Here is a 14054-nt window from a genome sequence, read left to right as displayed (position 1 = left end):
TAAGACATAGGCTTGTGACCTCCTTTTTATTTTTGTTCTTACGTTTATTGTTATATTTATCATTATATAGAGTTACTAGTGCTTTGTTCTTAATCTTTTTGAGTCCTTAGCTTTGGACCATCCGAAAATAATATGACTAGGCTTGTTGCACTTATAGCATATTAGAGGTTTCTTCTTACCCGATTTATCTTTTAGTGATGATTTTTTATTCATTGGACTTCTTCTTTCACATGAATCTTTTAGATTTCTCAGTGAAGAGGCCCATTTAGTCATTATAATCTTCTCCACTTTCAAGCTATAATAAAATTATAAATCAAAAATGAGATTACATTGACGACCTAGTCATTCATAAATAAAGTACATACATATATAAGTTTTTTATAAACTCTACTTGAAACATCTATCATATATAAAAAATCATTTCCAAAATTAAATCAAGGTGTAGCAATGAAAAAAAAATAATATAAAAAATAGAGAAAATGAAATCAGCTTCATCCCTATATAGTTCCAACTCCCAAATCTATATAGAAGCCAATAGTTCATATGCTTTCCCCACCTCCATTCTAGCAAACACATCTATCATGTTATTTTTCTCCCTTAATGTGTATGAAAGTTACTACTCTAAGCCTTTCTTTTCCATTGGTTATTGCATTTGCAATCATATTGAGCCTCTAAGGAACTTCATTATTAACAACCCAAGACACCGGGTGCGTTGAAGTCACTTCCAATGATCATATAAATGGCATTGACATTCTTGTTTGATACCACGATTGTTATAACTCTTTTGGTTGCCATTGATTCAGTTGTACTAGAATCTTGTGCCCCACATTCTTCGAGGATATACATATTATCTGTCTCTCTTGGCCCTTCAACTCTGCCAATGCCTACCAAGCCTAGTTTGTTTTGCTGATGCATTCATATTAAATTTCGTACATCTCAATTTTAGCGACACTCATTTTATAGGTTTTTGTTATGATATACCTATACTCGTACACATCACATCTTCTTAACAGATAAAAAAATTATTTATCATACACCTACAAAGCTCTCATTAGGTAAATTTACCCATCATGCCAACTTGATCTTGATTAGATCTCTCACCTCCTAATTTGAAACAAATAGTATAAAAAATTTCTAATTCTTTATTAATCAGATGGATTAGACGATCGCATGAAACAATACATCAATGATCTTCCTTTGCCGCCAACCACCACCAATAGATGACCATGAAGACAACGAATTTTTGATCGTCAATGGTGGAACCCGCTTAATGCTCCATCAGTTCAAACACATTAAGTCCTCACACAAGTTAAAAGACAAGTGGTCTAACTCCCTCAAGCATAGTAGTACTTAGAAGTATATTTTCTAAAACAATCATTTGCATAATTGTCATATTTAATGTAAAGTTTTTTTATGGATATGGAAAAAGCTTAGATATTAAATATAGTGGAAATAGCAAAAAAAAAAAAAAAAAAAAAGAGCAATGAAGTGACTGGTAAATACTTCTGTAATCAAGATTATACTGTAAGAAAATCTAATTAAGTTTCTAGATGAGAAAATTTTCCCAATCCTAATCATCAGAAACGAAGAAAAAGTTCTGGGAGTTTTCTAATCACATGAATTGTGAAATCTCTTGATTATTGTGAAACAAAGAAATTAATTAAGTATTAAAGGTGCAGGAAACGTTTACAGTGGGAGTTTTGAAGTTAGGAACAGAAACCAAGGTGGTAGTAAGAAATGGACAAAGCAATGAGGAGAGAAAGTAATTATTTTAATTTGTTTTCTTGTGATTTATATTTCAATAACGTATAATAAAGAAATTAGTAACTGTAAGTAAAAGGTACACGGAGTTTCCATGCACCTGTCACTCACTCATTCAACCCTTTGGCTCAGACCTTGTGTGTGTATATAAACACCTCAAACACAAACCCTTCTGCATCACCTTCTTCTTCTTCTTCTTCTTCTTCTTCTTCTTCTTCTTCTTCTTCTTCTCTCTCTCTCTCTCAGTGTGTGTTCTTCTAGTGTTCAAAGGGTACTGATAATTGTAGATCTTCTACAAATTTGTTTTCTCGTTATTTTCTCTTAACTGCTCCTTGAAATTTCAGTGGTGTCTCTTATCTCATGTTTGGCTATTTTTTCCCGTATTTTCTCTCCTTTTTCAAGAGTTCTTTTGAGATTTCTTTGTTGTTTTCTCTTTTATCTCTTGTACCCACGAGAGATTAAGTTACTCTCTGCAATTTGATTCTGATCTTGTCTTGTTTGCCACTTAAAAAAAGATCTTGCAACACAAGCCGAAGAACCAGGGAGAATGTTTAGAGTTCCTGCCGTTTTTTTCCCCTATGGAAAAGATTTGTATATTATTTTCATCATTAGGGTTTCTAACCAAATAAACCAATGAAGAAAAGTCGTGTCTCAGTTCTTACCCCTTGCTTTTTTATTCTGAAGTACCTTTCTCTTTATATATCTACACTTGTTGATAACTTCTCTTCTTTCTTCCTTTCTTTCCGTGGTGCTCTATGTATGAGCCCTGAACATTCTACCGTAGAGAGAGATGATCGGTCATTGTTTGCTGGTGCAGCATCATCGAGATTCACATATATATTGCTAATATAAGGTAGCATATACATATATTTGTAATCAATCATCAGCAGCCATTGATACAAAAAGGATTTGCTAGCTAGCTATCCAGTAAGCTATGAAAATGAGAATCTTGATGATGCTGCATCGGCCATAAATGACTATACTACAAATATACGCACACACAAGCCACTGATCTGTAAATCTTATCTTTTGCTCTTATATATATATATAAGATAACTTTAATTCTTTTCCCTAATTAAGTGGTGGGTTTTTCCCGTAGGGATATGCCCTAATCAATTCCATTTGCTTTTCTCTAACTTTAATTTATGGTTTTTTTTTTCCTTCCAGCAAGTAAAAGTCTAAGAGAGGGATATTGTGGAGAAGACAGGGTCATGTGGGTAGATGGAATACAATTACAAGGTGAGTAAGATTTGAGCTTAATTAATTTTTTCTGCTAATCATCAATTGGATATTAGTAAGCATGCATGTGATGTTACAATTTTCATTTGTGTTCTAATTGGTTAGGTTTTTTCAATATATATATACGCACACACACACACACACGTATATATATATATATATATAGAGAGAGAGAGAGAGAGAGAGAGAGAGAGAGAGAGGGATAAAAAAAAACGCGAAGCTCTTAATTTATTTATGAGGATTACAATAAATGGATTGGTGGATAGATTGAAGGATTTAATATTTGGGAATCCTTCCAAATGTTTGTCTCTGGATTACTCGAGCATTTTTTTTATTAAAAGATTCTCTGCAAAAATTGGATTAAAGTTCATATCACACCTGGGTTTTCCTAGATTCTTTTCTTATACCATTTTCCGAGCTTGATGGAGCAACTTATTTAATATGGAATTCTGCAAGATATTGTGCATACTGCATATATATGTACAAGTCCCTATATACGTCTCTGATCTATTTGTTTCTCTATCTCTACCTGACTGATCTTACTACTTCCCATTCAAAGAAGATATGTATGATATATAAATAAATACAGACACACACAGATAGTCAATTTTTATTACCGTGGTTTTTAAAGTAGCATAAAATGAAATTCGATTCAAACCATTTCTTGAAATTTACTGGAATCTTAAGCACAGTTCTTAATTTTATCTTCGACAGGCAGCTCACAATATATATATATATATACATATATATATGTACATATGTATTCCTTAAGAATAAGTAACATGAAGAAGAAAGACAAGGTAGCTAGTGTTTTATTTTTCAGTGGCTCACATGATTATATACAGGCCAGAAGTAAATTATTTAATGGTTCGATCATGTCAGAGGCAGCACCACCAAGGTAGAATATTGTGTTCAATTATTGAAGCTTAGTTTCTTTTTCTTTTTCTACATATACAATACATCATACACTATATATATATATATACATATATGTTAGCTTCAGCTTACAGATAATAACGTATTATATTTGATAGAAATAATTAATTAATCTAAATCATTAGCATTATTGCCAGAAGTTGTGGCCTACTTTGTCTCTCATTGGAGTTTTGTCCTTGCAACCATTATTTCTTGAAGGAATATAATTAAGATGTCTTATATGTTATAAAATTGAAGTGTATATATATATATATGAAGTTTTCTGTTGGTCAACTACATAGATTGGATTAGAAGAAGAATCTGAGGCCGTGTCATCTGTGCATTTAGTGATGAAAATTGTTGTCACTTGACAAGATCTGTTTAACTATCTTGTAAGGTGTTCGACGTAATCAGATCCAATCGTTTACATAATCTATATGCTTGTGTGTGTGTGTGTGTATATATGCATATCTTGATCAGAAATATGAATTTTTGGGCATACATTTCTTTTTCACATACTGATAATGGGTGTTATATATGTTAATTCTATTCCCAAATCTCCTACCAAAATCTTAGTACTATTATTTGTACATGTACATGTATATATATATTGTGGCATAATTTATAATATATACCTTGGTTTAGAAGGGTTAAGTTAGTCTCTACATGTTTAGTGAGAACAAGCTTGTTCTTATACAAATATGTATATATGTGTGTTTAATTCTTTTAAGAGTTAGAGACCTATACAATTTACCCAAATAATTTTATATGCAAAATTCTTGGTGTATATATATATTGGGTTTAGCAGGAAAAGTTCACCATCTTATCTTCTAATTTCGAAAATGGTGATATTGAAATGTTGGTACTATATGTCTCTAAGTTGATGGCGACCTATCTGTTTACTGATTTCCTATGAAATTTTGTTGCTCTCTCAATCTTATTTCTATACCATTTATATATGTTAAGAGAGAAAGAGATAGATTAACTTATATATATATATATATATAAGGTCCCTAGCTAGCTATCAACAAAGAATGTCCTGCAAGAGAAAGCCTGAACATGATCAATACATATGCACGTTTCTTGCCAACAATTCATCATCAAGTATCTTGTTCAATCAATGCACGCGCTTATTGATCATAATATACATATATATTTGACATGTATATGTATGTATATGTGTATGATCGGTCGGTGATGGGGTCACGAAGAAGAAGCCGATGGTCCCCATGAGAGAATATGATAAAAACGTTATGACGTCCACAATGTCATCCTCCTTAAAGGTTCAATCTCGTAGAGTACGAAAAATTTAAGACCACAGCTAGCTATGGTGACGAACAGTAATTAATTGTACATATCACCTTGATCAAAACCTTTCCCTGCAGCCTCTGATTTTCTTCTATATATATATATATACACACACACACACATAAAGATCAACTTTGATTTCTTCCTAACTTGCTTTTCTCGATTTTGTACTATAAGTAACTCTTTTTGGTGTGTGTGTGTGTATATATATATGTATACTTATGTTTATAAGTATACTTAATTTGTTAAAGTTAAGAAAATTTGGTTTCTTTCATCCAACGTAATAGAAAATTTGATCAATTTCGGTCTTGAATTTAAAGAATGACTAAAAATTAAACGAAACAAACTAAACAAGATAAATATAATAAGTAAATCGAACCAATCTTCTAAATCTGTTCAAATTTTTTTTATTAGAAACCCTCTTTTTCATATTTTTTCTACTTTATTTAATTTTATTTATTATATATATATATATAATTGTTTATTCACTTATATATATATGTATGTATAAACCTTAATTACCTTGAAGTACCAAATATTAGAGAAAATTCCTTCACAATTTTAGAGAATTACCAAATGGGTTTACTAATCATTAGTCAAAAATACATATACATATATATACGTATTATCTAAAGTCCAATATGTATATATACCCTTATATTTTCATGCAGGATCTCATGCACCATTGTTGTTTGGTAGATTCTTTGAAGTATCACGCAAAATTAAGTGAAACAGAAAAAAAAAAATCCCAGAATAGTTATAATTAAAAGAGAGAGATTCAGAAAATGTATTGCTTATTTCTAAGATTTGTAAAAATACCCTCTTACAGACATTTATTTTCAAGTATTTTGAGTGAATATATAAAAGTATTTTGCAGAGTTCTTGATTATTTTTTCAGAAGAGCTAATTGCATATCAATATGGGCTTGTATTATGGAAATCTTAGTAGCTATTCTGGTTCTTTATCGGTTTACGATAAAGTTGAGGGGGCCGCTTTTAATGAGCTTTTAAAAGTTTAATGTTGATGGCTCCGCTATGAATAAACCAGGCCCAGTAGGTTCCGAGGAAATTTGGAGAGACTAAACAACATGTGTTTAGTATATATATATTTTTTTTCCAAGAAATTGTGGTAGTAAAAGAATTTGTTTTAATCTTGGTAAATAACCCGATTGCGGGGTATAGAGAATTATATGATCGAAGGTGACTCAACTATAATGGTAATGTGGGTAAATAAAAAGTCATGACCGTGAAAATTGAATACGATGTCGAATGAAATTTGAAATTTGGTGGAAAAGTTAGGAAATGTCGTTTTAGTACGTATAAACAGAGAATAAACATGTTTTAACAGAGTGATATGGCCAAAATTGGAGTCAACAGGGAAGGAAGATCATATATGGGAATATGATATGTATTTATGAAACAAAGGAAAGCCAATCTCATTTGAAAGACTAGAAGAAGTATCACACGCCACTTCCAAATTACAATATGTATGAAATACAAAAGGGTGTATATATATAAATTATATATACACAATATGTGCAGCTAAAGTAAATGGAGTTTTATTTCACGAACAGCCTAAATTGCTGCTCTGCTTTGACGACCATTCAGCTTATATCTTTCATTAGAAATTAAGCATTGAAAATTTGTACTCCATGAGATTCTGCTTTGGCAACCTGATCAATCAAGAAAAAGTATTAGAAAACTCGGACAAATTCGAAAATTAAATAAAATATCCGTAATTACCTTATCAACAAAACGTAGTGATTTAATTCGTTGTCAAAATGTAAGGCGTTGATAAAGTTGGTTCGCTGCCTAAACATGACCCTCCTCCTTTCTCCGGGCTTGGGACCGGCTGTGGGAAAAGACTTTTTATATAGGACATGAACCGCGCGTCACAGGCGGAGTTATCATCACGCAGGCTTAGCCTGCTTCATACTCTAGATTATCTTCTTCACGTACATAAACATCAATCTAAATCTAACTTCAAATTCAACTAAGTAAAGCAGAAAATTGAAAGACGGAATTCATCCGTCGCTACTTATATCGTAGCCAATTTGCCCCCGTCGCTAATTCATCCATCAATTCAATTGATCCGTTGCGAATTTGCTACGGTCCCATGTCTTGATGGTTTTTGCGACGAGATCCTTGTCACTAATTCTTTTTGATCAAATTACATATTAAACCCATGTTCACGGGGATACCTCAGCCTATCATTTGTGCTCTGAAATACCTGATATCCGAGGCCGAGGAGCCAAGATATCGAAGTAGTGTTTCCTTGTTAACTTTGATCAGTTAATGAAGGATAAGGAGAAGGCTAGGAGCGACAAAGCACAAGCTAGCCATCCAACCCACATTAAGTTTTCCGGAAGAAACATACCGGTCGTGGCAAAAAAACCAACCGCCGCAAAAAGCGAGCCGATATTCTCAAGAACAGCCGAGATTCTTGGATACCCATTTCTCAATGACATACCACTGAACGATGCTGCAAAAGCTAGGACAACATTAACCTTTGCAATGCTGGCGAAGAAGCTTTCCCGTCCGAGAGAAGATGACAGAGCGAGCGCGGCGGCCACCTGGTATGTCAGACTTATATAAGTCTTACCTTGTTGGCTAATACTTGATGATGATGATGATGATGATGATGATAATGATTCTCTTCTGGCTTGGTGTTGATTATTACTAGTTTGCATTTCGATGTCGAAGCAAGGAAGTTGAAGATTATGAGTAGTGGTACTGTAATTCCATAATGTAGGTTGACGATGATGATAATGGTTATAGTGTGTGTATTGGTGAAATGGTGGGTTGTAACATCTGATTCTGGTAATGGAGTTCTGGATAGTGTGTGGTATTGTGTTGTTGGGTAAGGAAGAAGGTTGTCGTCTTGATTGGATAAATCTAAATATTCTCTCTAGTAGATTAAGTAGAAGGGAAATCAATGGTGGTGGTGGTGGTGGGGACGGTGGGGGTGGTGGGTGGTTTTCTTGTGAACCAGGCGGTGGCGGAGAGGCCATGAGAAAAAAGAAAAATCCAAGGGTGAAAGAAAAAGAAGTTGATGATGTGAATTGAGAGGATTTGTGGCACTTCGTGATATATACGGGATGAAGGAAAATTCCAGAATCGCAGGGGCCTTGACTGCTTAATTGGGAAGTTAATGGGGAAGATGCTAACAAACTAGTCCGAAAACGACGTCGTGTATTTTGTCTAAAAAGCTAAAATATATATATATCCCCCCCCCACACACACACACACTTAAGTGAAAAAAATGTCATTCTTGTAATAAATATTTTATTAAAGAAAAGTACTTTCAGTCAACTTAAACAGTAATTAATAATGTATATTGACATTGACTAAACATATAACGGTCACTAATATACACTTTAATTTACAGTAAAGGACATCGTGTGAAAGCATCCGGTTCTTTCACAGTATTGATTATAAGAAAAGGAATCAAGAAGATTAGAATCTATATAATATATATATATATACGGACCACCCAAATCCTCGTTCACGCGGAGAATATATAATAAAGTAGATCAAGGACATTACAGTTCTGGTTCGTCAAAAGATGAAAACTTTCTTTGCATTAACACGGCAATTTCTTTTCCTTTTCACTGTTTCTCCATCATCATGAAATGGCCCTCCACTTTAAGTAAAAAAGATGAGCTATTGTTAGTACTACAGTTTACTTCATGGAATTTTCTTATCACCCACGCCATACAGATTATTCTCCAAGAAAGGAATCTACGTGCCCTTTTCTTTCCTACATCACCTTTTCTTTCTTCCCACTATAAGTGTGAAATCAACCTCTACATTTTCTCTATCTTTAACACATAAATTTTCCAATAACCCTCAAGAAACCATTTCCCTATCTTTAACACAGATCTTCCAAACCAAACATGGACGCATGGCATCATCACTTCCTCTAAAAATCTACTCTCGTAATCACCATGTCATGACCGCCAACCCAGACGAGGAGCAAGATTGCTCCTACATCCAAACAACGGTCTTGGAGTCTATCTTGTTCTCGTCTTTTGCCATTGTTACTCTACTCATAATAACTCCGCATGAATATATCGATGGAAGTCCAGTTCCAACAATCGTCTTCAAGGGTCTTCCTTCTGTGTTTCATGGTTTTATAATATCGATTATTTTTGCTTTTCTGGGTGCGTTTTGTGCTTTACTGGTTTCTCATAGGCCAACTATTGCTAGGTTTTGTGGAGTGTCGTCTATGGTGTCTGTAACCTCAGCTCTTATGTCGGTGTTGTGGGCTTTGGCCAGGGGAAATCTTGTCTAATAAGTATCTCTTTTGGGTCTCTGTTTAATGGAATAAAGATGGGATTAAGTTTCTAAATGAACAAGTCTGAAATTCAAGGTATCTTTAGCTATTTATTCAGAATATTATAATTAAATTTACTTGTATTACACATTATTGATTATTATATATCTACCTTTTTCTTTGTATACTATATATATATATATATATGGGTAGATCAGACGTGTTCTGCGTGCAAATTTAGAACCCAATTGGAAGGAGAGAAAACACTGCTGAACATTCAAATTAGTGGGATAATAAGAACTACCAATAATCTAATTATTATATGTCTACCCTTTTTTCTCTGGACAGATATATACATATATATATATATATATATATTATATTGGTAGATCAGGTGTGTTCCGAGTGCAAGTTTAGAACCCAATTGGAAGGAGGAGAAAACACTGCTGAAGCATTTAAATTATGTTTATGAAAATTTTGTGATCAAAGTTTAGTTTCAGTAATTTTATTATGTTTGTGAATAAAAAAAAAAGAATTTACATAATATAATTAAAAGAATTATTTGGATTAATAATTATTAAATTTTGATAAAAATAAAGTTAAATAATTAATATAATTATAATTATTAAAACATTATTTGCTAAAACCAAACTTACCCAATTAGATAACATTATAAGCCCATCCCTCTCGAAATCCCAGCCCAACTAAGTCAATCCATGAGGTGGAAACCAACCCATCCTCGCTGAAACGGCACCGTTTTTTCTGTGTGCTCCATCTTTGTATATATACATGTCTAGGTTATACTCATATTCTAATTGTAGTCAATATATATATATATATATATATATCAATTGGGTTATCCAGAATCCTCAGGAGGAATTAGGTTTTCTTGTTTTTTTAAAGTAGGAAAGGATTTTGATTTAGATATAAATCCTCCCCTACTTGATACGACTACAACATCGGGATAAGCTTCCCGATTTCTTCCATATTCGGTGCTTCACGTAATTATATGTATTAACAAGCCTACTAAGTATAATTTTCTTCATGCATGTATAGGCTATAAATCAGAATATATATATATATATATATATGTATCGCACTCAAGAATTGCAGGAAGGACGACAAAGCCAATTAATCAATCCTTTACAACAAGTATTACTGATTGGTTCTAGCCAGAAAACTTCACATATGGAGGGCGCCGGAGCAAATTTCAAGTCAACGTTTCTGTTCTTAATTTTCATTGCTGCATCATGTTAGTCTCTTCTCTTTCTTCCTTGTACAAAATCAATATATATTGTATCCCATGTGCGAAACTCTACATATATATATATATAATATAATATTGAGGGTAACACTGGGTTTGATTATTTTGTAGTGTTGAAAGTGGAAGGGGCGTACTTGAACGAAGGCTCAATTGCACCATGCGCAAACAATGATTCCTGCAAGGTTTTCGAATGTGCAGGAGGTGAAAGATCAGCACTTTGTATTCATCATCGTTGCAGATGCCCAACTGGGCCGTCGTTGGATTTGATGAATGGTAGTTTATCTCGAGCATGTAATGAAGATGATGGATGCAACAATTTCTGCTCTTCTAATTACGTTTCCAAGTGTGTTGACAACAAATGCGCATGCATTGATTATAGTAACTAAATATATATACATGAATGTATGCATATTTATATGCATATACACAGATAATAATGCTTCTTTGGTATGTAATTGGTTGACAAATAAGAAGTCACTAAATACAATTAATCACTGTGTCTAATATTATACGTAATAGGATTACTTCCAAATGAATTAACAAAATTAATCAATTAACATAATTATTTATTATTGAATATAAAGAATACTTAAACTACCTATATATAGTATATTGTAAGTTTGAATAAGCAACCTGCTATAAAACTTACAGAAAATGTATTATCACGGATATAACTACAAGTAAACTTAATTTTTTTTTTTGGTACAAGGAAATGCAAAAACCAAAAAAAAAAAATAAGAGATCGTTATGCATATTTTGGGTCAAAAGACACTCATAATATCGTCAGTGAAGAGTTATTGAAGATCATTCTGCACTTAAACGTGAGAATAGAGACCTACCGGTAGGGATAAACCAACATTCACCAACCAGTCAGTACATTTATTCCCTTGACATGTTGAATTCGGACTTGCCAATCCGACGGTAACAAATACTTGATTGCACGAACGATGATGACATTAACAAATAATTTTATGATTAATCTTAACAGATGGTGCAGACGAATTAACACTTTGACTTCTTTAATTTTTAAATAAACACTCATTAGGTGTGTGTAACTCAGATTTAATTTTTTCTTTTGTCTCCTAGAATAATTTATTAATCAAATTCATTATTTGTTTGCCTTAATTAATATTAAAAGTATAGTTAATTAAGAATTCGTATGCCGCTAGAAACAATATTCTATAATCACTCTTCATTACTTGTTCGACCAATGCACTTACTAGTAAAAAAAGGTTAATTTTTCTTTATTAGCACAGGCATTGGAGGCCATGTTTCCACACTCAAGGCACAAGCTCATGTCCGTTAGCCACAAGCGCGCATGCTTCGAGCATGCGCGCTAGCCGTGTTGGGGCATGAGCTTGAGTATCAAAATATTTTCTTTAAATACTAAGAGATTTAGAGAATTTAAATTATTAATTAGTAACTAGAGATTCAAGTTGTAGCAAATATATAAAAAAAATAATTTTTTTGTTAACATTTCCTAAATAGTTTCATATCTTAAAAATATTAAATTATATTTAAACCGATATCTAAATCCCAACTGATAAAACTTGGTGTTAATTAGTAATTTTACTTAATATTTTATACTCGATAAAATAATATACTAATTTTTTACTAAAAAAATGTAGTTCAACTTTAAAGTAAAAATAAAGAACATATATAAAGAACACAACAAGAGTTTTCTTATACATATAAAGTACATAGTTCATTAAAAGAAAGAAAAATCAAATTGAATCATTGTGATTATAATATTTTTCTAAAAAATATTATCATAATGTTGCTAAAATAAATTACTAATAAAGTTGTGCTATAATTATTTTTAGTTATTTTCTATAAGTGTATATATATATCCTTTTGATTTCATCATTATATTTTTTATTACGTCTTATATAGATTCTATATATAATATTACAAAATCTCTCGAATTTCTTTCCAATTGAACAATTCTTGGGTACAAGATCATGCTATAAGTCAACATTACTACTCGTCTTTATGGTTTTTGCGTCATGTAAGTCCTTCTCTCTTTAATTAAATATTTTTCTCATTATCAATTCATAATTAAATTATTAATACCATATACTTTGAATAATACAAAATACTTTAAACACAACAAGAATTTTCTAGTATATATGAAGTACGCAGTTCATTTGAAAGAAAGAAAAATCAAATTAAATCATTGTTATCATAATGTTTCTTAAAAAAAATTATCGTAATGTTTTTAAAATAAATTATTGATAAAATTGTGCTATAATTGTTTTTAGTTATTTTCCATATGTATATGTATTCTTTTGATATTATCGTTATCTTTTTCCATTACGTCTGATATAGATTCTATATATAATATTACGAAATCTCCCAAATTTCTTTCCAATTAAAAAATTATTGAGTACAAGATCATGCTAAGAGTATTCAATGTCGATGATGACCTAACTATAAATAAAGTTTATATCCGAAGCCTCTTTAAGGAAAATCAATTCAACCTTTTCTCCATATGTTTTTATTTTTACCAAGCTAATTTAAACAAAATGGAAGGAGTAACTTTTAAATCGACATTACTGTTCATCCTTGTAGTTTGTACAACATGTAATCTCTTTCTCTTTAACGATTTCTTTTTTTTTTTTATATATTATTGATTTCTTTATCCCTAATCACATTAGTGTTATTTATATTATTAGATGTAAGAGCCCAAAAAATTCAAAAGGAAATATATAGTAATTTAAGTGCGGAAGCGAAATAAAAGGTTAAGGTTTACATCCCTTACACAATAACTTAAAAGTACTAAACAAACATTATAGAATGAATTCTCTGAAAGAAACACGAGAAATGAGAAAAGTAAAGGAAAATATAAAGTATCTAGCATCTACTCGCAATCTTCTTGCGGATCGGGCTCGGGAATCAGGTCCTCTTGATCTGAAATGATTAAATAAGGGGTGAGCTACACTAGTCTAGTAAGGACATCACACTCTATCACCAGCACAGAAGTAAATGTTGGTAGAAAATCAAAACTACCAATGGAGTATTAGATTTAAACCAATACATTTATTTAAAATAAAACCATTTACCCTTTTACTTACCATTGGAGAATTTATGAAAACAAATTATAGAAACAATAATATCATACAGATCATAACTTCATGCACGACCAGCAACATAGAATATATCATAAATTCACATTTATTAACAATAAACGAAATCGTAACCGTTTCTCATTTCACCAGCCTACTAGTATCCATGGAGATCCATAGGGGTGTCCCCGCTACACGTGAACCCTTTCTTTAACAATCTTAATTAC

General features: G+C 32.0%; 2 long non-coding RNA genes across 2 annotated transcripts; one reads left to right on the top strand and one right to left on the bottom strand.

The window, feature by feature from the left end:
* Positions 1-6614: 6614 nt before the first annotated feature.
* On the bottom strand, positions 6615-8580 carry LOC110814612 (uncharacterized). The gene is made up of 2 exons (XR_002539670.2): positions 6966-8580; positions 6615-6895 (listed from the first exon to the last, which is right to left on the bottom strand). It is a non-coding gene; the product is annotated as an uncharacterized LOC110814612 (long non-coding RNA).
* Positions 8581-10554: 1974 nt separating this feature from the next.
* LOC110814613 (uncharacterized) lies at positions 10555-11096 on the top strand. Its single transcript, XR_015816769.1, has 2 exons — positions 10555-10750; positions 10874-11096. It is a non-coding gene; the product is annotated as an uncharacterized LOC110814613 (long non-coding RNA).
* The last annotated feature ends 2958 nt before the right edge of the window (positions 11097-14054 follow it).

This window comes from Carica papaya, chromosome 2, assembly GCF_054855325.1.
Source record: "Carica papaya isolate Zhongbai chromosome 2, ASM5485532v1, whole genome shotgun sequence".
NCBI lineage: Eukaryota > Viridiplantae > Streptophyta > Magnoliopsida > Brassicales > Caricaceae > Carica > Carica papaya.
Note: the sequence above shows the minus strand (reverse complement) of the source record. Positions and strands in the feature narration are given on the sequence as shown.